The following is a 24,846-nucleotide window of genomic DNA, read 5'->3' as shown; positions in this document are numbered from 1 at the left end:
TTATGAATATACTGCCTGATGTCTGAGACTTTGTTTAATGATTGTTTTAAGCAGATGTTTGCGCTAAAACATTTTTAAAATCCAACCATGGTGGAGGGATAAAACTTATTTTTTTCAGATTGTCTACTATTTTACCTGTGTTCTTCTTCCTGTGTTCTTCTAGCCAAAATGTTAATAACTAAAACAAAAACAATTTGTTTTACTGTATGCATATTGTCCTATTATTATATAATGGTATTTAGCAGAAATACAAGACAAATCATTTTAAAACGCTTACTTCCTTTCCACAGTACTGTATGTAATGCCTTTAGTCTGAATAATACAGTCACTGTTCGCTTGAAAATTTAAATTTTTAGCCTACTGCTAGGTATCAGCATTCCGTACCCTTTTCCCAAGTCCCCCACTCCATATTTCTCTACTTGCTTTATTCTTTCAAAAATATGACAGCGGTTTTCCCTTTTTTTCATATAATTATACTGTAAATTGCTGTTAATCACTGTTCTACCCCAATAATGAAGAGTAGAGGCAGGCATGTGGGCTGAGACCAAGCAAACAATACCGTAAATTAAACATGAAATGAATGGGATCCACCTTCCTGGCCTTTTCTCTCAGTCTGTAATTTGTGGCATTTATTGAAGGGAATCATTGTGATTTTGCATTATAGTGGGAGAGGTAAAGAGATCTGAATTAGCCTCAAGTTCTGTTTTTGTCTCAGAATCATACAGAATACCAGATATATTCCACTAATCACACTTCATTGTTTTAGCTCCAACAAGTTGTTTTATTATCTTTATTTATTTATTGTTATGTTTTTAACTAGGCAGAACGAGCTCACTCTTTTGATTCATTCAGCAGAAGGGAACTGGGATGTTTTTGTTTCATATTTAAGTGAAATTGTTGTATTTTGCCTTATGATGAAGTATGCCCATAAATCGTGGACATTTTTCTACTTCAGACATTTTAAAAGGTTAATAAAATAAAATAAAAAAATGTATTGGTAACAAATTAAGATTTTACAACTGTGAGGTTTTACATTTATAGGAAACTGAAATCTCAGACGGTGGTCACTGTAGTTTCATCCATTACACTTTGTAGAAGAAGACTTAGTGGCATTTTTATATCAGCACTAATACAATGGCTTGACTTTGATAACTATCTCTGAACTATATTTTTCCAGTACCTCACTGTAAATTACATTCCAAAAGTGGGTGTTGCTAAAACCAGAAATGAGTGTGAGATGCCGAAAGTGGGTATAAAGTGGGTACTGACCATAATGGAATGCAGACTAATCAAGAAGTACTGACTTTAATAACATGCATACGGAATGTAATTTAGACAGCCAGTCAGTGGTCTAGATTGGGAAACAAGCATGCTTATTGGCTCACTGATGCTGATAATACTTTCTGCTTAGGTACTGAAATGTGTTATTGAATTACATTAACTTTTCAGATACGCAATAGTATTGAAATAATTTGTTTAGTATCATAGTATTCAACACCTAGCTCTAAAAAACATTTGACCGCTTGACCGCAGGCATAACAAATGTAACATCAGTAATGGAAAAACATCATTATAGGTATGAAACGCATGATGAAGAACTGATACTGGTTATTAAATATTTACTGCTTGTCAAGTACTTGTTGGCTCTACAGTGTGGCACCTTTTACTAGATGATACATTACAGACTACATTGTAATGTATAGTCTATAGAATGTTTTTTCCTGTGCAATGCAGGCTGTTTTCTTTGTTCCTTCAAAATGGAGACTGACATTGCTGTAACTGTAGTAACCCAGTGCACCTCTGAATATAAAGCAGTATAAAATTCATGTATGTTGAGTTTATGTATTTTATTAAATTCCGATTTTTGGGGGGGGACTTCTAAAAAATAAAGCAGAAGTACTCCAGTGAGAATGGAGGGGTGAAGGTTGTGTTTAAAATGAGAGATTAGCTGCTCATCACAATATTGGGAGAGGTTATCAACTCCCTGCAATGAAAGCAAACCTTAGTGGGTCGATGAGAGTTTGACTGCATTTCCAATTCATTTTCTGCAGCTTAGGGAACCAGACGCCTATCTTCCCATTGATCGTACTTTTAATCCATAACCAAGCTCATCCCTTCCCCATGGAACTCAACAGAAAATATAACGGATAATAGGAAAGGAACTCTTGACTTTCTCAATAAGTGGCAAAGAGGTAAGCACAGATTAGTCTTTAGTTCGTCCGAAACATACCTCCCTAGCTCATTAAAAATATTCAGTGGTAACACGGCCTTGATTTTCCATGCAGATGTCACTTGCAAGAAAATAGTCCTCTGCCATCATTGCTTTTTTTCACCTTTTTTTTTAGCACATGTACTTTTATTTCCAACACAATCAACTCCTCCAAGCCCAGTAAAGCTGTTACATTCAGTTTCTGCAATTGTTCATAAGAATGTATGTTTCTTTTATTGTGTTCAGATCTGCATGTGATCTGTCTCCAAGCAAGCTGGACTCAGTCATCCTCTCCATTCTTCTGTTTTTCTTTTCCAGCTGAGTGACCCCCTCGGTCAACGTAACATAGCCGTGACCTCTGACCAGTGCAATTCAGCATTTGTCTCCAGTCCAGTGACCAGCAGCAACTCCCCCCCGATCACTGGAAATGTCACTAAGGTGGTGCCCCCCCATCCCCTGCCCCTCAGAGCCATGAGGTTACTCTCATTTCAAATACAGCACTTTCACCAAAGCCTGTGTCATCAAACCACTCTCGTTCACTTTCTGTTTTCTGTAAATGCTACGCTATTAGGGATGCTTTTTTGGGGAAAGCTGTCAGAAATAATGCAAGTCAAAGCAAAAAGTTGCCTGTCCCTGCCTTCTCTTAAATAATGTAACTCCACACGACTGACAAAATATGTGAAAACAGAATTAAAAAAACAACTCAAGTTGGACGATAACCTGGGGCTTAAATGTTCTGCAGAAATACAGAGTTTTACAGGAATGAAAAAGAAGTGTTTTGTCTGCACATTCTTACTTATTGTGAACAGAGCTTAGGCCAAAAAATAGTGGGTGTGTAGAACATCAGATGACAAACGCTAGCCTTAATTTTTCCAATATATCAGCTTAATAAAGCTCTAATAAAAATCAGATTCAAGGACACATTTTATCACATGGAATGGGGTGAGGGTACAGAAAAGAAAACCCAGTAGAGACCTTTCATCTGAGGATTTTTTTTTCTCTCCAATCTTAAAAACGTGTTTCAACAGGCCCTGACAAACGCAAGATTGATCCTTGAAAATGACCCAATCCAAACAGAGGAGCTGATAATGGTTTGAAAAGATGGCTCTATTATGGGATAGTATTTCATGTTGGGGAGAAATTGCTCCTAATGAGCCTTGTTCTGAAGGCCTGCAGGCCCTGCCTCTCCCTCCCCTTACTCTCCAGACCTCCAGGGGTTAGTGTCTGTGCGTCAGGCCCCCATTGTTGTCTACTGGCGGATAATGTCCTTATTAATTGTACCTCTTTGTAAGGTGTCAGCTGCAGCCTTCGATTGAGACGGATGGGTCCTCTGGAGTCTGCTCCCGAGCCCTCCTCCGCTAGCCTATCTTTAGACAGCACACAGGTGCATCATTTCTCATCCAGTAGCTTCAGCATTAGGCCTGAAGCATGTGCTGAAATATGAGTCAAAGCAGGAAAAAATGTATTAATGAAATTCTTATTTATATGTATATAAAAGAAATATTGAATAAAATGCTTCACATTGTATTTTGAACATTGAAGATATTTACCACCCAAAGTACACATAGCATAATTATACAGAATAAGACCAGATTTCTCTGCACCACTTAGTAGAAATTGTAGTACAGGTGTCTTATTTTGTATGTATGAAAAAATGAAAAAAAACCCACCTTTTACACCTTCCCAAGTGAAGGCCACAACTGAAGATTTGTGCTAAATGTCACCTAAAATTTAATGTGTAAAAGCCCCTTCATAATTAACATTTAGATCTGGGATCTCCATGCTAAACATGTGTGGTATGTTTTTGAAGTGAAGAAGCTGATTTACTTGGACAGTCACTCACAAATTAGTGCACCAATTAGTCCTTGGCTTGTGGAACAAAATGACCTATGTCATTATGCAGAAAACTTATAGTAAACTTTGCTTTCCGTATATGCCTATTTTCCGCTTTTCATATTACTGTAAGTAGGATGAAGGTCCAGAAAAAGTCATTCTTTATTGTTGTGACAAATATATTCAATAGCCACATTGTAGATAATAGTAAGAAAAGAAAGCTGAAGTGGTCAGAGAGGGTTCTCTAGAGGCAATGTGAAGTCTGTATTTACACAATTAGCCTTCCTCTCACAATTCACTTCTTATGAGCTTCCACATTTTCAAATTAGTAGTCTGCATCTTGTGTGGAAGGTCGATCAGTTATTTCATTTAAAGGGCCTATATTGAACATATTGTCATTGGTAAACAGCTGTTTTTGCAGCTTAGTTTCTATATCTTTCACTCAGTCTATACAGTCTATATATAGAAACTAAGCTGCAAAAACAGCTGATTGTTTTTGTGATGTCATGAGAACCAACATATTTACTTAGCAATACCTATACAAGTTATAAGGAGATTATAAGGAACGTTTCAGCCTAGCCTATTGTTTGAATGATGCACAGTACAGGATACAGATATCAATCTGAAGGGCACAACAAAAACAGGTGGTTTTATTAGAGAGTCAGAGAGCAACCTTCTTTTATTTCCATTCAAACAGTCATTAAGCACAAGTTATTCTCTGTTAAGCATCAGGAAAAAGCAGAAATCATTTTGAACAGAAAGCTACAGAAACCTCAAAACTAAATATAATCTTTTTTTTTTTTATTTAGTATTTTCTTTGTCTAAACCAGATGCAAAGCATGGTTTATTTCTTCTTGTACATTAATAGCTGTTTTGACTGGAAGAAATGAAGAGGTGGTCTCTAACTTTTGCAAAGTGCTGTATATTACTGGATGCTATAGAATGGCTGTAGTCAGGTGAGGACGCTGGCTAGTAGGTTAGCAGAGGTGATGAGGCTAGCGTTGTGGTCCATAGTCTGCACAATTAGCTTCCCTGCTTATCTAAAATGAAGTGCTTGTGGTTTTAGAGTATATGAGGCATAGGAACCCTGGGACTCCCCACCCAATGTCCTGTCCCATGGCAGCATGCCATAAGCCACTGTCACTTACCTGCCTCATTTATCTCTGTAATTATGCTCACCTGGGCAGCATGCCTCAAACTAAATTAGTCTCAGAGCACAATTACTTTCTATGGCAGTTGAGCCAGTAGTGTTGTACCTTAGAACAGCCCACTTCCCCCTGACGGTTACCATAATCATAACCATTTACTTGTGCATAAAAGGCTGGGGCATCAGTGGCACTTGATTAATCACAATTTTCAGACACAGGGCGGCCGTGGGTACACTAGGCTAGCATGCCGCTACAATGCCATGGCCTAACACTTCTCCAATTTTAAACAGACATAATGTCTCTAATAGTAATCTCTGAATCAGCTGCTTACTCTAGCTATCTTTCTATGTGAGTAATCTGCAAAAAGTACATTTCCAGTTTCTGCCAGGCTTGAAATCAGCTGTAAAGAGAGAAAGTAGAAAGTATTGTCAGCAGTGTAATCTATACAGAGATAATGCAGCGAGGACGTTTTCAGAAGGCATGACTTAGTGGAGATAAGGGGCCTTGAGTCATTATATTTCCCTCAATTACTGGACTGTTCCTTTTAAAAACATATTATTTTAATTACTTGTGGCTTTTAGGCTGGTGGTAATAACTTAGTAGTAATGAAATATCTTTTCCATTGATTATTTTAGTTTGTTGCAAAAACACAGTTAATTAAGTGGATTGAAGCCTCCATGAGATCACCAGCATTAACATCAAATCCTTTACTCCTCATTAAAGCAAACAGTCAATTTAATTAATGCATATTAATCCCCACCAATGCTAATTTCAGCTTTAAAAAAAAAAGTCGCTGGGCTACCCTGACATCAAAATCGTTTCATTTCAAACATGCAAGTTTGATCGCTGCCTGAATTTGTGGGAGCCACACGGAGAGGCCCCTGTTTGAAAGATTTGGCAACCTTTCGTGTGATCTTTCCTTCAGCTAATTAAAAAAAAGGAGGATTAATGGAAGCTTCCTCTGTCTTAAGTCATCATTGCAGATATTTTGGAGCATGTCAGGATGCCAGGTTTCCTTTGCGGTTATTGGCTGGAATGTGCAGGGATCTTTAAACTATGCTTGATGGCTTTCTTGCAGATACATATACCATGCATAAACAGCATACCCTTCAGGACCTGCAGAAAAGAAACAGGTACTATAAGGTGACAAATTTCAAGTTACTTTGACTGCAATCAAGACTTTCCTTGCAAAAGAGCTGCACAATTCTGAGCTTTTTGCCATGTCAAGCCTTTCTCTCTCTTACACACTGGCTGTGTCAGAGGTTATCCTTCGTGCCCTTGGTCTTGTTTTCTGACCGAAACCTTTCTGTCTTGCCAACACATTACTCTCACTGGCGATAGAGAAAAGCAAACAGCTGCTGCCAAACGTCAAACATGACCCAGGCTCTCTTTTCCCCAGCATTGATATGCACTAACTGAACTTAAGAGGCAAATCTGCTACTCTCTTGTGTTCTGTTTTATCTCACCCATACAGAGTCTGTGAATGATCTACAAAACGTTGGCGTCTGGGGTAGAGCTGGAAATCAAAAGGTGCCTGCCCCTAAGTGCACCTTTATAGAATTTCTGCCCTCTGGTTTGTGCCGTATCAGTCGGTCAGTTTGCAGGGAATGATAAGTTAAACAATAAAAAATGATTATTCTGTAGGTTAGGGTTAGAGTGTTTGAACAGCAACACAAGGGGCTGTAACAATGACTCTACTTTTCAACTCCTGCTCAGGGTGTTTCATTATCCATTAATGAAAGAAGATATGACATTTTACTTTTTCTTTTATATTCATCATTCTTGGTATTCATATTGGGCAATGGTGTAGTGGCGCACTTTTAATTCTACTGGACGCACTGTGTGTTAGAGGTAGACTGAAGGGCAAAAGCTCTGACTATCTATCTTTTGTCAAGTCTTGTGAGTAGGTTCTGTGCAAGGGTTCTTATCCACACTAGGTTTTGGGATCACATATGTCTGAGCGTAAAACATTTACATTGGCTCCCTGTATATTTCTGTGTACAGTACAAGGTATTATTACTTGTTTTTTAAAGATTTTCATGAGCTGACTCCTTTCTATATAGGTGATTTACTCCAGCTATACTCTTCATTCCTTTGATGCCAAACTGCCTCGCTCTAATCTATATACTATGGGTGATAGGGCATTCCGTGTTGCAGGATAAAAGCTTTGTGGCAGTCTTCCTCAGGAACTGTGCACCTGTACATCTTTCTCTGTTTGTAAATCTCATTTTAAAACTCATATCTTTAAGTTGGCTTTTGGTTGATTTACTCTGCACTTGAAACCTTATATGTGTGATATTCTGTTCTTCTTTACATTTGATTTGTTTATCTTTCTTTTAATCTTAGTACTTTTTGCAGATTCTTTATTATTATTATTATTGATTAATGTATGATTTTATATACAGGCAGTAACCTAAAAAATCCAAGTAGATGTTTTATATAAATAAATGTACTTAGACAAGGTGCTGATAAGAGTACATTTATAATTAGGGTACTAGTTTTATTCTTTAGGTGCCTTTTAAAACACAGTGAATACCCAGATTTATCCAAAATGAAGCTTTGATTGTAACACCTATATTAATATTAACTGTGCTAATATCAAAATAAGTAAAATGATAAATCCAGTTATGTGCAAATGTTTGCACACCCCTGGTCTACAGCAAACACACATCTGTACATTTGAAATCAGAATTTAATGGGGGGAAAAAGCAAACAAAATGTGGCCTGTGTGAAATTGCACATATGTTCTTCCAATATGTTAAACATAGCAAATAAACAGAAATTGTGTACTAAAATGTCCAGAAAAATGTCATATATGAATGTGTTCTCTGTAGCAGGGGTGTCGAACTCCGCCACTAAAGGGGCCACATTAAAAAAATTGCAACAAATCCGTGGGCCAGAGAATGGCTATGTTTTTATTTTATTTTTAGTTAGTGTTGTACCACAACCCAAGCTGGCCACAGTTTACTGAAATTGCACAAAAACTTCCGTAATAAAATATAGGCACTTGTAGTAGACCTTGAAATACGACATAAATACTTGAAGATTTTTAAATATAAATGTCTCCAGGAGCTCAATCTTTTAAACCTACCTATTTGCTTGATTTAGACGCTTGACATCCTTTCTTTGCTGCAAGTTCATCAATATTTGGGCTCCAATTCTGAGCTGCTGAGCTAATGTTAAGTGTTTATATTGGTTGTACTGCAGCTGAAGTGCAGCTGGTGTGTTTGGTGATATGACTGGTGTGGAATTGTGTAGAATTATGTAGAATTCAGGTGTAACCACTGTTCCAGAGATTGTTGTTGGGGTAGGAGTGCTTGGTGGGGCCTGGAGTGCATAATAATAGAATAATAATAATAATAGAAAATTAAAATAGTTTTGCAAGATATACAGGATTGTGTCATGGGCATGATCTGGCCTGAGGGCCATGTGTTTGGCACATGGGCTGTAGAGGATACATATAACACATACAAAACATATTTTCACCTAGACAAACTACAAAACGTCATTTGACCAGTGGTGTTGAAACTTGTTTTAGATAGAATGCCTGTCAGTTCATCTCCCTATAACCATTTTGGTCTGCGTATCATCTCTGGCATGCCAAAACATCTGTATGTCATAACTTTTTCGAGAAGGAAAAATTGTTTTTTAATGTGGGTTAAAGTAACAGGATTTTATTTCAAGTCATATTGAAAAATTTAAATTATTAAAAAAATAAAATTATTCATTCAAATGTTCACACAATATAAAGGGCAGCTGGCATTTCCACGCAAAAAAAAATGGGTTACAGGGTTTTGTTACGATGACGACAGTATGCCCACTCCTTATGTACAATGCAACTTTGTGTACCCAGTGTAGACTATAACTGTTCCGCAGCTGAGAGGAAACCCCAAGTCCTTTTTCCATAGTCAGCATTATGTGGGCATAGCAGCACTAGCTTGGCCTGAGTGGGAAATAAAGCATGAAACAGGAAAGGAGGGGAGCAGCCCTCTTTCAGATTCCATTAAGAAAGGTGCTGCACTTTCTCCTTCTTGTCAGTTGTTTCTGTGTCTCTTGAAGTGTAGATGGAATGTTTGAGTTGCAGTATTTAGTCCAGAGCCTGCTGTGTTAAATTATGGTCGGTGGAGCAGTGGGCCGGGAGTAATCAATAGGAGTAGACAGGAGCAGTGTGTAATGTGTGTGCTCCTTAGCAGCAGGGACACTGTCCCCGACCGCTCGCACTCCTCAGCAGGTTAAATAAATATGATAGTGCAAGCGGACACACTGGATTATATGACATCAATGCAGAATGGGGAAAGTGCTATTATAGTCCTATGCCTACTGTGAGCACTATTGACAGGGTTGGCTTTGAACATCGATGGTGTATCAGACTATGAGACCATCATACAAGGACTGTGATAATCTCTTTCTCTCTCTCTCTCTCTCTCTCTCTCTCTCTCCCTCTACATGTATATGGTTTAAAAGAAAAGAAAAATGATACTATTCTCTCATATCTTGTCATTCATATTGACTCATTGTTCATATATTTGTATTACCTTATCACAATCTTGTCTGGTCAATCTAAATAAGAATCTCAGAGAGTGACTAAAGATCTCATTTTCTGCTTACTTTTCAGACTAAATTATAAAATCACATGGACCCATGATGCCGTTGATTGACATTTTGTGAACATTTGTCATGCAAAACTAATGTTTTAATATCACCATCATGACACACAAGCATATGGCGATTTAACAGAAATCTGAATTATTACATGGATTATTAAAACTATTAATGAAATACAAACTCCAAGATATTGCAAAGATTCTAATGGATCTTTTCAAAGATGTACTTACTGAAAGAATGCATGCCTGCTCAGTCAGTCTGTGCATGATTTGCCCATGTGCTTGATCTCTTTATGTACAATGCAAAATATATATATATATAGATTTATATTGATTTTAATTTCTATGGGAGCTACACTGGAAAAGACTCAGTGGTTATTTTAGACTTACATAATTGTAGCTAGCTGGAGAGGGAGATTTGTTCACATTCTTTTGTGTAGAGAGAAACTGAGCCTGCATGTCAGTTTGCAAAGGTAGAAGTGTGTGTGTGTGTGTGTGAGAGAGAGAGATAGATAGATAGATAGATAGATAGATAGATAGATAGATAGATAGATAGATAGATAGATAGATAGATAGATAGATAGATAGATAGATAGATAGATGGATGGCGAAGCCAAAAAGAGATACACATACCAAAAAAAGCTGCTACAATTGTTTTGCCATAGATGAACCACTTGTGGTTTTCTACAGAACCAGTTTGAAAAAGAGATTTATGTGAAGAACCTGTCAAGGCTTAAAGAAATTTCTCTACCTAGAACCATTATATTATATGGTGGTTCTTTACATTTTGAAAAGGTTATTCACACTCACACACCCCATTTTCAAAAATAATGGTCCAAAGAACAATCCAGTGAGAGATTTCTTAGGGCAGTGTTTCTCAAACTGGTCCTCAGAGACCCCCAAACAGCTGACATTTTCACTGTCTGGACTGTCTCAGGGTCCCTTTGAGGCCTGGTTTGAGAACCACTGTGTTAGACAAACTAATGTGATACTTGTATAACATTATGCAAAGAAACCAGACAGTGCTACAGACTGAAGAGTCTTTTGTCCAAAAGGCTTCCCAGCATTCTTAGCAGTTTTGTTGGTCTCTGTTAATTAACTCCTAATATTACAAATGTTTCATTAGTTCTCTTCGCATAATGTTAAATGGGATGCACTTTACATGTTTTTGTTATTCTCACTATAACAGTGTTTTGTGTTCAGGTTTATCAGTTCAGCCTGCGGCCAGGAATGCTATCAGCTGGCGATCACCAGCCCCCAAGCAGTTTCTGAACAGAATGGCAAAGACACTAGAAGCCATTTGAGTTCTTAGAATAAACGCATTACTGCATGAAGAAATGGAAAAGACAACGTGTAGCCACTGGATTTGTACCAGTTCATTCATTACTGCATGAAAACTGCATTTAAAATAATGGAGTTGTTTCTTGGTTCATACCAATCATTGCACACTACATTGCCCACAAGCACAATTAAACCTAACTAGGCTGATTCAGATTAACCTAACTAAATCAAGAGTAAACACTCTCTACTCAAAAAAGTAGAATACAGTCAGCACAACTGAAATTATTCAAATTATTGGGCTGTGGGAGTTAATCTGACCTGCTTAAGAAACATGGATCACTGGAATTTAGAAAATATTTATAACTCAAATATAAAGTTATTCAAGTACGAACTTGTAGACAATAAGTTTGCATGATTTTTTTCAAAGTAATTTAAGTGTACAGTGTAGTTTTTTACAAAGTGTACATGGATGAGTTTTATATTAGGGTGGACTTCTGCTTTAAGAATGATTATTTAATCAATAAAACATAAGAGGAAGAATGTTATCATGAATAACATAATGGCTGTGATTCAAAGGCATGAGCAGAAGGCGAGTACAGTAGATCATCACATTAAGTGCTCATTCTATTTAATGCACTTTAATATTGACAATTCCCACAACCACAGAAAGCATAGCCTTTTCTGTCATGATTAGATCCATAGAACTGTGGCAACATCACGTTCATTTCAGATTATTCAGTGTTTGATTAATCTGAATGTTGGTTTGTTCCAGTCAGTTTATTGAGCATTTCAGAGCCCTTCTTGTTTGCTGAATTGGATTCTGTTCATTTCTAATTCCACCTTCTAAAAATGAACTAATATATTCATTTTCTGTTTTTGAATGTGGTAGAGTAGAAACTTAGTAATGGTCAGCTTCAGCGTAAAGCGTGTCATTACTTAGCAACTGGTGCGCAGCAGAATGATACAGTAACTGTGAAAAAGAGTGCTGTGATTACAAATAACACTGGTAGAATGCTTCTCTACCAATCAGACAGAACCGACTGTTGTATACTGTGTTTTGAGCTTCTGCGTACCCTTCTTTTTCATGCCCATTTTGGGTGGAATTCCCCTTCGATATGTAGAATGCAGTGCGAGTGATGGAATATGAGGCCAGTGTGTGACAGATGCAGCAAGAACAGCTGTATGAAGACAGGTCTGTGCCACAGATAAAGGTTGATGAATGGATGTGCTATTTTCAGGTTGACCTGGTGAAATGACAAAGCTCAATTAGCCGGCTGCTGAATGTGGGTTAGCTGCCGGCAAGCTGCCCATACAGTAACCCCATAGCACTGATCCACTTCTAGTATTGATTAAGTCACTCTCTCAGCCAGTGAAAGGGATCAAACGAGGCATGTGTGAAAGGCATTATCAGCGAGTACTTCAGATAACCTGATACAACCCCATACAGCCTCCTCAAGAGGTTATAACCCCTTACACAGCCTTTGGCTGTCATTATTTAACATTCTACTACTCCCACCTCCTACCACACGGCAAGAATTCTCTTCACAAGTGAAATCTAGCTAATATAGCTTATATGTCTAAGATTGTTGAAAGAAAATTGTAAGATTCAACCCATTTCTAGACATTTTTACTTGTTTTAAGTAATGTTATATAGAGAAATTGTCTCTTCTGATTGTTTTGTTATGTACCTAGATGGTGTCTAGAAATAATATCAATAATGTTGTAATATTTCTAGAAAGTCTTATAATGAGAAATAAGATATATTGACTACAATCTCAGAAAAAAAGGACTCCTCTATATCTGGAGTGATATCCTCAAAGGTACCTTTAGTTTGGGAATATTATTGGAGCATAATCCATTGCAATTACACTACATCTGTTTGTTTTGTTGTTCTGTTTGAAAACATTAACTTATGAAAAGGAGATAATTCTTAACTTTCCATTGGGAAAAAACTTACATAATATACACAATTATTGTACCTTTAAGGGTACATTTACATTGGTTGTGCCTTGACAGACAAAAACGTTTCTGCACAGAACCTTCATTTCTAACAATGTAGATTTAAGATGCTTTCATTATCTGCACTGCATTTTTCCCCAATCTGTCTCTCTTCCTCTTCTTTTCTACATCATCATTGCTGTTTCTGTCTCCAAGGATTGGTCGCAATGAAAAACATCTTACATTAACATTTCATTCTGCAACAGGCACAAACAAACACTCTAAGTGTGTTTCCTCCTGCTTTAGCAGAGGGCTTTCACGGCCATGTCCCATGTGATGAGCTGCCTGCAGTGGTCTCTGGGGCTTTGTTGGCCAAGCAGAAGGTCTTTGCAGTTGTGGGGTGTGTAGCTTGTTTGTGTGGTGTGTGGATACATGTCAGAAATAAGGCAATAAACCTGTATGCCAGTATAATGTGTGTGTGTGTGTGTGTGTGTGTGTGTGTGTGTGTGTGTGTGTGTGTGTGTGTGTGTGTGTGTGTGTTGGAGTGTTAGCCTGAGGGGAAACACAACATATGATGTTTCTGTCAGAAGCCAGTAGCCCAATCATTCCTGCACCTGAATATGCATTGTGGTACTTATGCTGCACTGTTATGACTGTCCTTGTTTTGAATATAAGATATAATTAATGACAGTAATCATCCATTTTGAGTTTCCTATGAGATGCCTGGTTTTTCATAACAGGAATACATTATCATTACTCCAGATAAAAAGAGCCTCATCTTCAAAGCCATTCATCAGGTGACCCCTAAAATATTAAACTCAAAGGATATGAACTCTGTGAATTACCCAAACTGTTGGCAACACACATTCATTTGCATTTGCAGTTGTAAAAAGCAAAAGTAAAACCTTTGCTGTAAATGATTTAGTGTGCAGTTTTATCTGCAAGCATCATAAAAATGTAGAGCACTGTGCAAAGGTCAGAGACCACCCGTCATTTATTTAATTTTCAAGGAAAGCTGACATTAAGTTCAAGTTATTCATTTTTCAGCAGTGGGAAGCATCAAACTAGCAGAAGCCTCAACAACTGAATACAATATCATTTTTTTCAGTATTTTGTGTGACCACCCTTTGTCTCAGTTACTTTGTATTTCAGTGAAATCTGAGATATTTTTCCACATTCCACAAGTTCAGTCTTAGAAGTTGGTTTTGCATTTTCGGCTTCTTACAATCCAAGTAATCCCATTGAGTGATGTTGAGGTCTGGACTCTGAGGTGGCCAGTCCATTGTTATGATAACACCAACAGCTTCTTTGTTTGGCTGGCAAATTTTCTTCTTCTTTTTTTTGGTCCATTTCTTTTCTTGGTAATGGCTTCTTGACAGCTACACACACAAACAGAAACACCTGTGAATTGTCTCTCAACGATGAAAGCTTTAAGTGCTGTTTATCTGGTGCTGACAGTTTTGTTGGTCTGCCACTTGTTTTTAGTCACATTTTCTATATATTTGTTTATCATTTTTAAACTTGCTGTGTTTGGGTTTGCCTAAATCCAAGGTGCCATTCTAACTGAAAATGAAATAAATGCAGAGTGGTCTCTGACTTTCACACTGTACTGTACAACAGAGTCTTTACACTGATTATATGAAAAAGTGTAGCAGTACTGTTAAAAGGAAGCACCTGGTCTTACAAACATGCTCAAGCTTTATAGCAAAAACTGCAGATTCTAGACATGCTGTGACCAACAATAAGGACATCCCTGCATGGGCAGACCATTCCTACTTATTTCAAACTCTGTATTTAAAGCGCATTACACATTCATATAATTCAGGACTGCCCGTGTGCTGGGCTCTAAGCTCTGGTCCGTATAAGGGTAATTAAGTGTATGAATACTCTGCATACTCCCCCCTTTTCCTGCTCTGATATGATCTAATAACATGCCTCAAATTATTGCATGCCTGCCTAAGCCTGGCACACGTCTGCTTGCTTGGATACATTAATGTGCCTTCATAGAGCTTTTAGAGGGTTTGAAGAGATGCAATTTGAGAATGTAATGGGAGGGTGGGTGCTTTTAGCATAGGACATGTCGCTCAGTGGTGCTACGGGGATAGCTGACATTTCTCAGGCATCATGAACGCTCCATAAGCCCAGTGTGTTACGCATTAAGTATTATGAATTTTCCACACACACACACACACACACATCTATTCCTGTAGAAGGAATACATACTTACACAGCAAACACCATTTTCTGAGCGTCTCTGAGCACAGCTCATCTTCTTCTCTTTCCCCAGCGCCCGACTCCTTTCTCTGTGGGGAGAAAGGCCTGAAAGGCGAGGCTCCATGCCAGGTATTGGTGACACAGCGAGTGGAATTTGCTGCCTTGGCCACAAAAGATTTGGGAGAGCCGCATTTGCATAAGGTCAGAGCCCAGCTTCTGATGGAAGTTGTGCAGCATCCCCCCGTCTCTTAGCAACACTCTTGCTCTCTTGGTCCCCGCGTTAAATTGACTGGTCCTCTCCTTTTCTTCCTTTTCAGCAAGAAGCTCACAATAAAATGCCACCCTCCAACCTATGTCTGTCACCCAGAAGGTCATCCCTCTCTTTTTTTCCTCCCTCCCCCCTCATTCTCTTTACCGGGCTTTCATCTCCAATTAAAAGATGGGTGGATTATTTGTTTGGTGCCTGTGGATGAGGGGGGGGGGTATTTTTTTTCTTTTTCATATGGTGAAACTTTCTTTAAAAAAAAATCTATTTCTCCCCAGAGAATAAAGAAGTCAAAATATTGTCATGGATGTGGTAATTGGAGAGAGAAATCACACTGATGGCACCTGAGAGAGACAGACCTTCAGAAAGCTCCTTAATGTAAAGGCAGTAGAAGGTACCAGTGTTCAGATGCACACGCGGCGCTGTCATTTTACTACCATCACTGTGCTACAACGCTTTTGGGAAGTAGGGTCCGAATCACAGGAGCAAAGAGACAAGGGCGCTGGCTGTCTTTGGTGCCAGGGCACAATGGGTCGAGAGAGGAGAAGGCGGGGGGTGGAGTTTCGCCCTGTCTGCCTCGGTGGTGGGAGTGGGCGACATGATCCAGATGCTGGGAAGCGGTGTTAATAGAGGGTCAAATTTGGACAATAGTCTCCATCCCTGATTTCAAAGCAGCCTCTGTCATCCGAGCCCATTTCTGACTGCTCTATCAAGCAGAATTGGAGGGATGATTCAATTATTATCTTTTTTGGCATGGCAGCTATACACCATTACTTTAATCCATCCCCCCATGCACCACCATCTCACAGACACAGCATGCATCTAATATAATGATAAGCATTAAATAAGCTTTAAATGCTGTGTCCTACAAATGGCTGAATGACAATGAGGCAATACAATGCGGTCAATAAAGAGTTAATGAAAGGAAAGTGGTCTGAAGAGGTAATCTTCAACCACCCATTAAAGACAGTCACAGCGTTATTGTGGTCATAATAAACTGTGAGCGGCAGTGATGAGCAGTGACGGTAATAAACACGTTATACACGGTATCAGGACACAGAACTCAGAGCTCCAAAACTTTCAGAGATTTTATGGGAAATAATGAGCTCGTCTCAATCGCGCATTTCATGCTGTCAGACATTAGCCTTTCAGATATCTCAATTCTGCGACGTCAATGGGATTTAGAAACATGAGCATTTAAATCCGACGGGCGAAAGTTCACGGAAGCCTGGCCTTACTTAGTCATGGCTGTCAAGTTGTACTAAAAGGAAAAAGGCTCCTTGGTCAGAGTCGCTTCAGGTCCGTTTGTGTCCGTCAGTGCAGCCTGGAGGACGGGCGGGAAGAAGAGGGGACATAGCCGGAGAACAGAGCTGCTGGAATAAGAGTGAACAGCAGTGATGTCATCGGTTCAGTTCTCTAAAAAATACTTCAATGATGTGAATATGAAACATTTCAAATATTACCGATCCCGGACCTTTTATTGGTCTGTATACGTTCTGTGAACGCTGTCTGTAAAAAGCGCTGGTACAGAGCTGGAGATTCTGCAGATCGCGGTGGATTTTGGGGATTCATTTGAAGGCTTTTTAATTTTTTAAGCATATTTAAAATGGCCCTGTTTGTTTTCTATCTTAAGAATAAATGTTAAAAAAAAAAAAAGTAGAACCTGCGTATCCAGTCAAGACTGTGTACAATAAAAATGCTGTTTTTAAATTTCTAAACAAATACAAATAAATAAATTAATTTATTAATTATTATTATTATTATTATTATTATTAATAATAATAATAATAATAACAATAATATAGTTAAATGACTATTTGTGTCAAAGGACGATACGATTCACTTCAGTAATGAGCCAATCTGACTCTTTATTGGTTGACGTTTTATTTATTTTAGATAATATAAGCCTGTTGTCCTTGTAAGAAGATAGATAGATAGATAGATAGATAGATAGATAGATAGATAGATAGATAGATAGATAGATAGATAGATAATGTTAAAACTATAATAATGAAAATGTTGATGCAATATTACAATGAAAATAATGATAACAACAACTGCAATAATAATCTTATTATTATTATTACTATTATTATTATTATTATTATTATTATTATTATTATTCGTAGCAGTAGTAGTAGTAATGCTTTTAATTTGTAATCGCAGGTTTGTATGCTGTAATCCGCGGTGCTGTTCCTGGCCGTGTTCGTCATCCCAGACCGCTGTGTTCGTTATGATTATGATTATTATTATTTTTATCTGAGGTTAGAATGTGCTAAGACGCTGGTGTGCTTCTCTCTCTCTCACTCTCTCTCTCTCTCTCTCTCTCTCTCTCTCTCTCTCTCTCTCTCTCTCTCTCTCTCTCTCTCTCTTTCTCTCTCTCTCTCTGTTCTTAAAGGTGCTGGCCGTGTCCCCGAGCAGCTGTTGTCCGGCCCCTCCGCCACACCTGTGCAGTGCGCTAATGGGAGAGCCGCTGGAGAGAGGGCAGCTCCGCGCGCGCTCAGAGTCACCGCGCCGACCCCTTCAGCTTTTAATTAACTGCGAGCAGATGCGGTGAAGACAAAGGTTCAATAAAGGACAAATTGGGAATCATGACGGGAGGACGGAGGGATAAAGAGGTGGGAAAACAGCCACGCCGCCCTCTGATCACTCTGCCCTTTAAACGCGTTCTCTCGCCTTCAGCATCCGCCCAAAACACATCCTATCTTCATATTCCTCACTGTGATTACAGAGCGCGCCCTCACCAGCTTTCAACAGGAATATAGGCATTCATAAACGTGTAGCCCCAACACGAGCAGCACGTCGGATAGATACAGAGCCGCTTCTCAAACCTTACCGTTCGCCACAATGTAACCGGCTCAGTGCTGAGCAATTAAATATAAACCTTAGTGCGTTCTCTCTCTGTCTTTTTCTAACGAATTAATTCCATTTTGAGTCCGTAACTGGGTTTGTTTTGTGTCTATTTTCGTGCAACCCTTTCAGGGGCCACTGGTGTTTGGGTGTCTGTTTCATAGCCTGTTACAGTGAGACAGACAGATGTTTCCTACAGGGACCATCACACCGACCTGCTGCCTATAGTGCTCTTCTGTTTCACACTCGGAGATGAAGGTAACCTGCATCTCTGCATGCTGTTCTTCTTTACTAAACACATGTAGTGGTGTACACACACCACTGCACTGCACTGCTAACTTTGTGTGTAAAAAATCCGGAAAAGGCAGGTTTAGATGTTGGAGAGAAAAAGGAATGAATCTAATCCAAAACTGTAACAAATCATGATGTGATGTGATGTGTTTCTTACTTTTGGGAAGTGGAATGTTTGAGTAGTTTAAGCAAGATATCCTTCTTTCCGATGCTCATCTTAAGAGAAGAGTGTCAGTTTAAGATAACTCATTACATTAAACACTCTAAAAAAAAAAAAAGATCCTAAATTGTCTCTGGGGCAGGACCCCTCTTGTTACTGGGGTGATACCCTCAGGGTTACATCTCAGTACATTTAGTCAGGGGACATAATTGCACCATGATCCATTGAAATGATGTGTTTAAGTTGTATTGACTCCACACACCCCGCCTTCTCTCCAGGCCTTTTATTTTATTGTTCTGTTTTAAAATATATTCAGGATATAAAAAGGTAAAAATATGTACTTTTTACCTGGGAAAAAAAACTTATTTGAGGTAAATAAATGGACCGTAAAAAAACCGCTTAAATTGTTTTTACTTTGATAAATGAAACATTTACCTGCACAGGACCTTTATTTCTAACAGTGTGGGTATATATTTCTATCTATATAGCAGTTTTTCAAGTAAAACAAACTTGAATTAGTATTGATATGGGCCAATACTGAATGTTTCAATATCAGTTTTGGAAAATAAATATGGTATCGTGCCATCTTTACCTTCCACACTTCCATACTAATCTCTTCTTCTTCAAGCCAACATGAAATCTAAATTGGCCATTTTTACCTTGTTACTTTTTCACCATCCCACTACCCCACCTAATACAGAGAGAAAATGCCCAGCCAGCCAACAAGGGTGGCGAGATTCCACCTTGCTGCAACCTCTGAGTATCTCCGCCTCAAAAGAGTCATGTGTATGAGACATAAAATATGCCACGGGGATATCTCCATTCTGATCAATAGAAGGATGAGGAGGGCCGGGGGTCTACAATTGAGCTCCCTGAACGCGATAGATCGGAGGCGCAGCCTCTCTCGAGCTGTGATGATGGAAAGCCCCTTGGACTTAGAGAGCTGATTGCATCAAAGGATCCCTCGCTTATAGCTATCATTTGAAGTAATCTCTGGTCCTCTCTGGTCTCCCTCCTAAACATCCAGTGCGCTCCTATTCCACTTGTCATTTTCCCCGTGCTCCTGTCTCCCGTCATAACCTATAATAAAATGCCCTTTTTGTACGGAGTTAAAGTCCAAAGGGCATCAGATTTATTTCCAAATGACAGAAGAGGCTACGAGGGACAACCTCCAGTGTCTGTCTACTTGTTCATTCTCTCTCTCTCTCTCTCTCTCTCTCTCTCTCTCTCTCTTTCTCTCTACACTCCACCATTCCTTTACAGAAGTCAGTGAAGATCTTACACTTGTTTGCAGCTGCCTTCCACACATGTGTCCGTTTAACGCTCCTCTTTCCTCCTGTATCTGGCTACGCTACACTTTTATATGGGATGCAGTCTGTGCATGCTTGCTTGACTATGCGAGCCCGCGCTTCCATTTTATGGTTTTCTTCCTCTTGACATAGCGTGCCCCCGTCCTGTGGAGATTTGGAGAGCTCTAACTCCTCCCTGCAAATCCTGCAGTCACCGCACTCCGCTGAGTGAAATATATCCCCGCACTTAAAGAAGAAACAATGTCATCATTACTGCTGGACCCCCTGCTAGCTTCCACCCACTGATTTCAGAATGAGAAGATATTCTGCCTAAGCCCCCCTTGCTCTCTTTCTTTCTTTCTTTCTTTCTTTCTTACACTCATGATAATAGTATATTTAAATGAACAATTAGCCATACTGAATCAATCAAATAAAGGTCAGCACTGCATTATTGCATAACTGTATAAAGATATGTGGGTAAGTATGTCTAAGCAACTCACAATTCAATCCGATTTTTGTTCAGGGTGAGAAGATGCAATCTTAAAACAGTTCATCTCGGCTTTTATTTCTATAGCTCACGTTATGTTTTTTCTCCTGTATTTGTCTTTAAAAAAGTTTTGTTAACTTGAATTTGAATGTAGCCTAAACTTTGTGTGATTGTCAAATCTATTGCTTGTTCCACCATTTAGTAGCTTCAATTAAGTTTTAATTCGATTTCTTTTTGTTCTTTGTCTCTCATATTGTATACAATATAAATCACAGTATGTATTGTTCATCAGAAATGGTGGGTACTGACCAAATAATTCAATAATAAGGACTAGTTTGTAGTTTGTAGTAGTTTGTAGTAGTTTAGAATTTGCCATAGAACACTGCACTGCAGGGTAACATTAAATCAAAGCAAGCAAAGCACCTCTTCTCTATATATATCTACTCATTTCATAAGCTTTTTCAGTTTAATTAATTTTTTGGTTAGATTTGATTAGATGGTCTCCACAAAGTGGTAAATATACAGGCATAAACAAAAGCTTGAGCGTCCCTGATCAAACTATATGTTCTGTTGATTTTCTAAGAAAAAAATGCTGTACAGAAAACACACATCACAATAAGTTTATTTGTTGAATTTAACATGTTAGAGAAAAAAAATAACAAAATTTCACCCATGCAAAAGTTGCTAAAATCAGCAAATAAATAGAGACTGTGCACTAACAATTGCAGAGAAATGCCATATTTACCTTTGTTTCCTTAAGAGGATTTATTATTTTCATATAGAAAATCAACAAAACATGTGACCATCAGTACACACAGCAATTTGGTCCTTAGATGACAAAACTTTGTTTCTCTTTCTGTGTTGTTTTCAGAAAGGAAACGGAAACAAACACAGAATTTAATGGCAACCTGGAGTCTGAAAGTGAACACTACCAGCCAAGTATTGGCAATTATATATCTAAAGTGGTCTTTAAATCTGTTTTTTGTCTGCTGTGTTCATTGTAGCCTATGTTCTGCACTCATTTACTTTATATAGTGTGCTGCACCATGGGGCCTAAAGAATACCATTTTGTTCAAATATATAAAAGTTACATTGAAGAAAGGTAAAAAAAAAAGGTCACTTGACTTGATTTGTCTCTCTCTCCCTCCCATCCTGTCTAAGGATGCGGCAATATGAGAATTCTGCACTGATGCTGATATCCAATATTCTTCATTTGCATCGGCTAATGTTTGATACTGATACATAAACATAAATGAAATGTAAATAACTGGTCCACATCCACCTGGATTATAATCACAGAGAAATATAAAACTTTTTGCTCTTCTGCAGTATAAAAATCAGATATGGGTTTAAAATATCCTTCAAATCTAAACATCTATCTGATGATAATTATACTTTTTGAGCAATTCTCTGCTGATACTCATGTGACTCTGATATCATGTGTGTCTACTCTTGTCTCCCTGTCTCTCTCCTTGCTTTCTTCTGTGTTGTGTTGCATCTGTATCCCAAAGCAAAGACCCAGCTGTGGCCACGTTGATGCGTGGGCAGGCCTCCCACCCACCGGTGGTGACCCTGCAGCGATTCCTCCTGGAAGTGCGCCACACAGAAAGCTCCAGCACATCGCTTCGCTTCTCCCAACCCAGCCGCGTTTCCTCCTCTGTTTCAAAGCAGGCCACGGAATCATGCACAGGCGAGCCTCCCACCGGCACACCTGACTGCTCCTTTTTCCTTGCTACACAGATACTATCACACCGCTGACCGTGACACAATTCCCAAATCGATGGCAACGGGATACCATTCTCTTTAAACTTGTCACGGTGTAAAACCAAAATATTGCCCCGTTGTTGTTAAAGAGGGTCAAGATGCAAGCGAGCACAAACAGTACAGGTTGTGTCCTCTGATTAAGTATTTATGCAGTGGCAATGGGAGAGAGAGATACGTTTACATAGCGCTGGCCGCTTGATCTGCCTCTCTTCCCTTCCCTTGTGTAATGCCCCCCCCCCCCCCCCCCCCGTGCCTCCCACTGGCACACACACCATCATTCCTAGTGTGTACTTCCAGCAATGATATCAAAAAGGTTTTTGGTCAAGCCAAAGAGAGGTCATTCTAATAATGCCCAAGGTCATCGGTGGGAGCCAGCGAGTCTCCCAGTCATTTTTCATTTGTTCACCGAGTTAATGACAGTTGCAGGGGGACGGGAACTTGGAGCCAGTAGCCATGTGATGTCACTAGCACATGCCAGGGGATTATAAGGGCAGGCAGGGGACAAGGACTGTGGATTAAATAGAAAAAAAAAACTTTACCACTCACTAGCAGTGTTTATGGGTTTTGTTCTCTCTGACGCTCCAGTGCTCTCAGAGGAGCTGAATGTATGGAAGTAACATTAATTCAAACAGTCTCGTTCTCTGGCTTCACTCAAGCAGTGTTTGAATGGGTACTGGCATACAACACACCGCTGTCAAAATATATGCCTATCAGCCCCTGCTGACGTTTCATAGTCAGACAGAGGAATAAACCGAACAATGCAGCCCGACTTAATATGCGCTTTTACTGTGACTCAATATCAGATGTTTGGTATGACCTTGAAAATTTGACTACATGTCAAATCCTGCAATTTAACATTCTTCAGATTCAAATACTTTCCCGTACAGACATTGTTTCTCGCAACATATGTGCTTGGTCAGTCTGGCTTACGTAGATATTCTACATATGGACATATGGACACGAAGTGATTACAGTCAGAGGATTGGACCTTAGCTGTTTACTTATGCAGTGCCAGGAATGCCAAAAGAAACACTTTCCTTGCATTGAAGGAGATGGAAATACATAGTACTGTGAAAAGTCAGAGATCACCCTTCATTTATGTAATGTACAGTCAAAATAGTCAACAAGTTATTTATTTGTTACTATCCAGAAAATAAAAAGCAAAAAACTTGTCTTTTTTATATATAATACCAAATGTTGCTCTGTTTAGTGTTTTGGGAGACTCGCTTTCAGTTTTTCAAATAATTCTGCAAGGTTCAGTTTAAGAAGTTGGTTGACTTTTCTGCTTATCAAGATCCAAATAATCCAAACATATTCAGTGATCTTGAGGTCTGGACTCTGGGGTGAACAGTCCATTGTTGAGACCAGCAGCAGTTTCATTGTTCATCTATTTTTGTCTGTTTCCTTTTCTCAGTAACAGCTTCTTGACAGCTATGCATCATTTCAGACCCATAAAGTTGAGTTGTCTTCTCACAGTGGAAGGACGGACAGAAACACCTGTGGATTTTTCCAGATCTGAAGTAAGAGTGGAGCTTGATTTTGTCCTCTCTCTCAAAAATGAAAGCTTTACGTGCTGTTTATCTGATGATGGCAGTTTTGAAGCTTACCTTTTTATTATTATTATTTTCTTCCTTTTTTTCAGGTTGAAAAAAATTCCAGAACCGTCAAGAATGTACCAAGAATTCCAAATTAGGAAATGCTACAAATACAGCATAAATAAAACCACACACAGACACACTACTGACTTATGTGGGCTCTTAACAGACTATAAAGAGCATATCTTCCATGAAAACATCAACACTACTTTTTCACAGACTTTATTTCAAAGACCACTTGTAATTATTTATGTAGCGCTAGGACTCTGAAGACAGCAGAGAATTTACACACTTGCCAAATGGTTTTGCTTATGGTTTAAAATATACCCAATTATAGTTGAATATACAGAGTATAACTTAATATTCAGTTTAATACAGTTAAAAAACTCTACAGTGACATGATTTATTATTACACATTCATTATTACAAGTTTCCATTCCACAAATGACAAATTTCAAATTTCCTCCTTAATGTTGGACACCACAAAGCATTTCCCTGTTGCCTTGATATTCACATGGCGCTTTGTCAACCCCTTGTTTTGCCTCTGCAAAGATAGCAGACAGTGCTGACCTAATTGTTGGCTGCTCAGCCCATCAGTGAGCTGTCCTCCCACAACTAAACCATGACTTATGCTTCACAAAACCTTAATGACAAGGAACGCAGCATTTCTGATAAATTCCATCTGTGGAGTGATCTCTCTCAGGTCCCCTTTGCCTTGCCGGCCAGCCTGTAGTTGCCACGGTTCTTCCAGCGCAAGGTCACGAAGTATAAATATGAATTGCATTTTGCATTACTTCCAGATGAGTGAAGCTGTCAGACCAATAATACCAGCTCTCACTCCTGCATTCTGCCACTTCTCCCCCCGTACTTTTTTTTTTTTTGGCCAAGAGGTCATGGGCAAATTGAAAGTGGCAGCTT

The 24,846-nt window shown here is 38.9% G+C and overlaps 1 long non-coding RNA gene across 1 annotated transcript in view; it reads left to right on the top strand.

Moving 5' to 3' along the window:
* LOC119263746 overlaps nucleotides 1–22,491 on the top strand; it is a 40,353-nt gene extending 17,862 nt beyond the window's left edge. The window contains exons 2-5 of the long non-coding RNA XR_005130493.1: nucleotides 15,301–15,428; nucleotides 17,891–18,110; nucleotides 18,475–18,600; nucleotides 22,081–22,491. This is a non-coding gene — a long non-coding RNA (uncharacterized LOC119263746). The remainder of the gene's footprint in view (nucleotides 1–15,300; nucleotides 15,429–17,890; nucleotides 18,111–18,474; nucleotides 18,601–22,080) is intronic.
* Nucleotides 22,492–24,846: the final 2,355 nt, after the last annotated feature.

Source organism: Pygocentrus nattereri, chromosome 7 (genome assembly GCF_015220715.1).
Source record: "Pygocentrus nattereri isolate fPygNat1 chromosome 7, fPygNat1.pri, whole genome shotgun sequence".
NCBI lineage: Eukaryota > Metazoa > Chordata > Actinopteri > Characiformes > Serrasalmidae > Pygocentrus > Pygocentrus nattereri.
The sequence above is the reverse complement of the archived record's forward strand: the minus strand, read 5'-3'. Positions and strand labels throughout refer to the sequence as shown.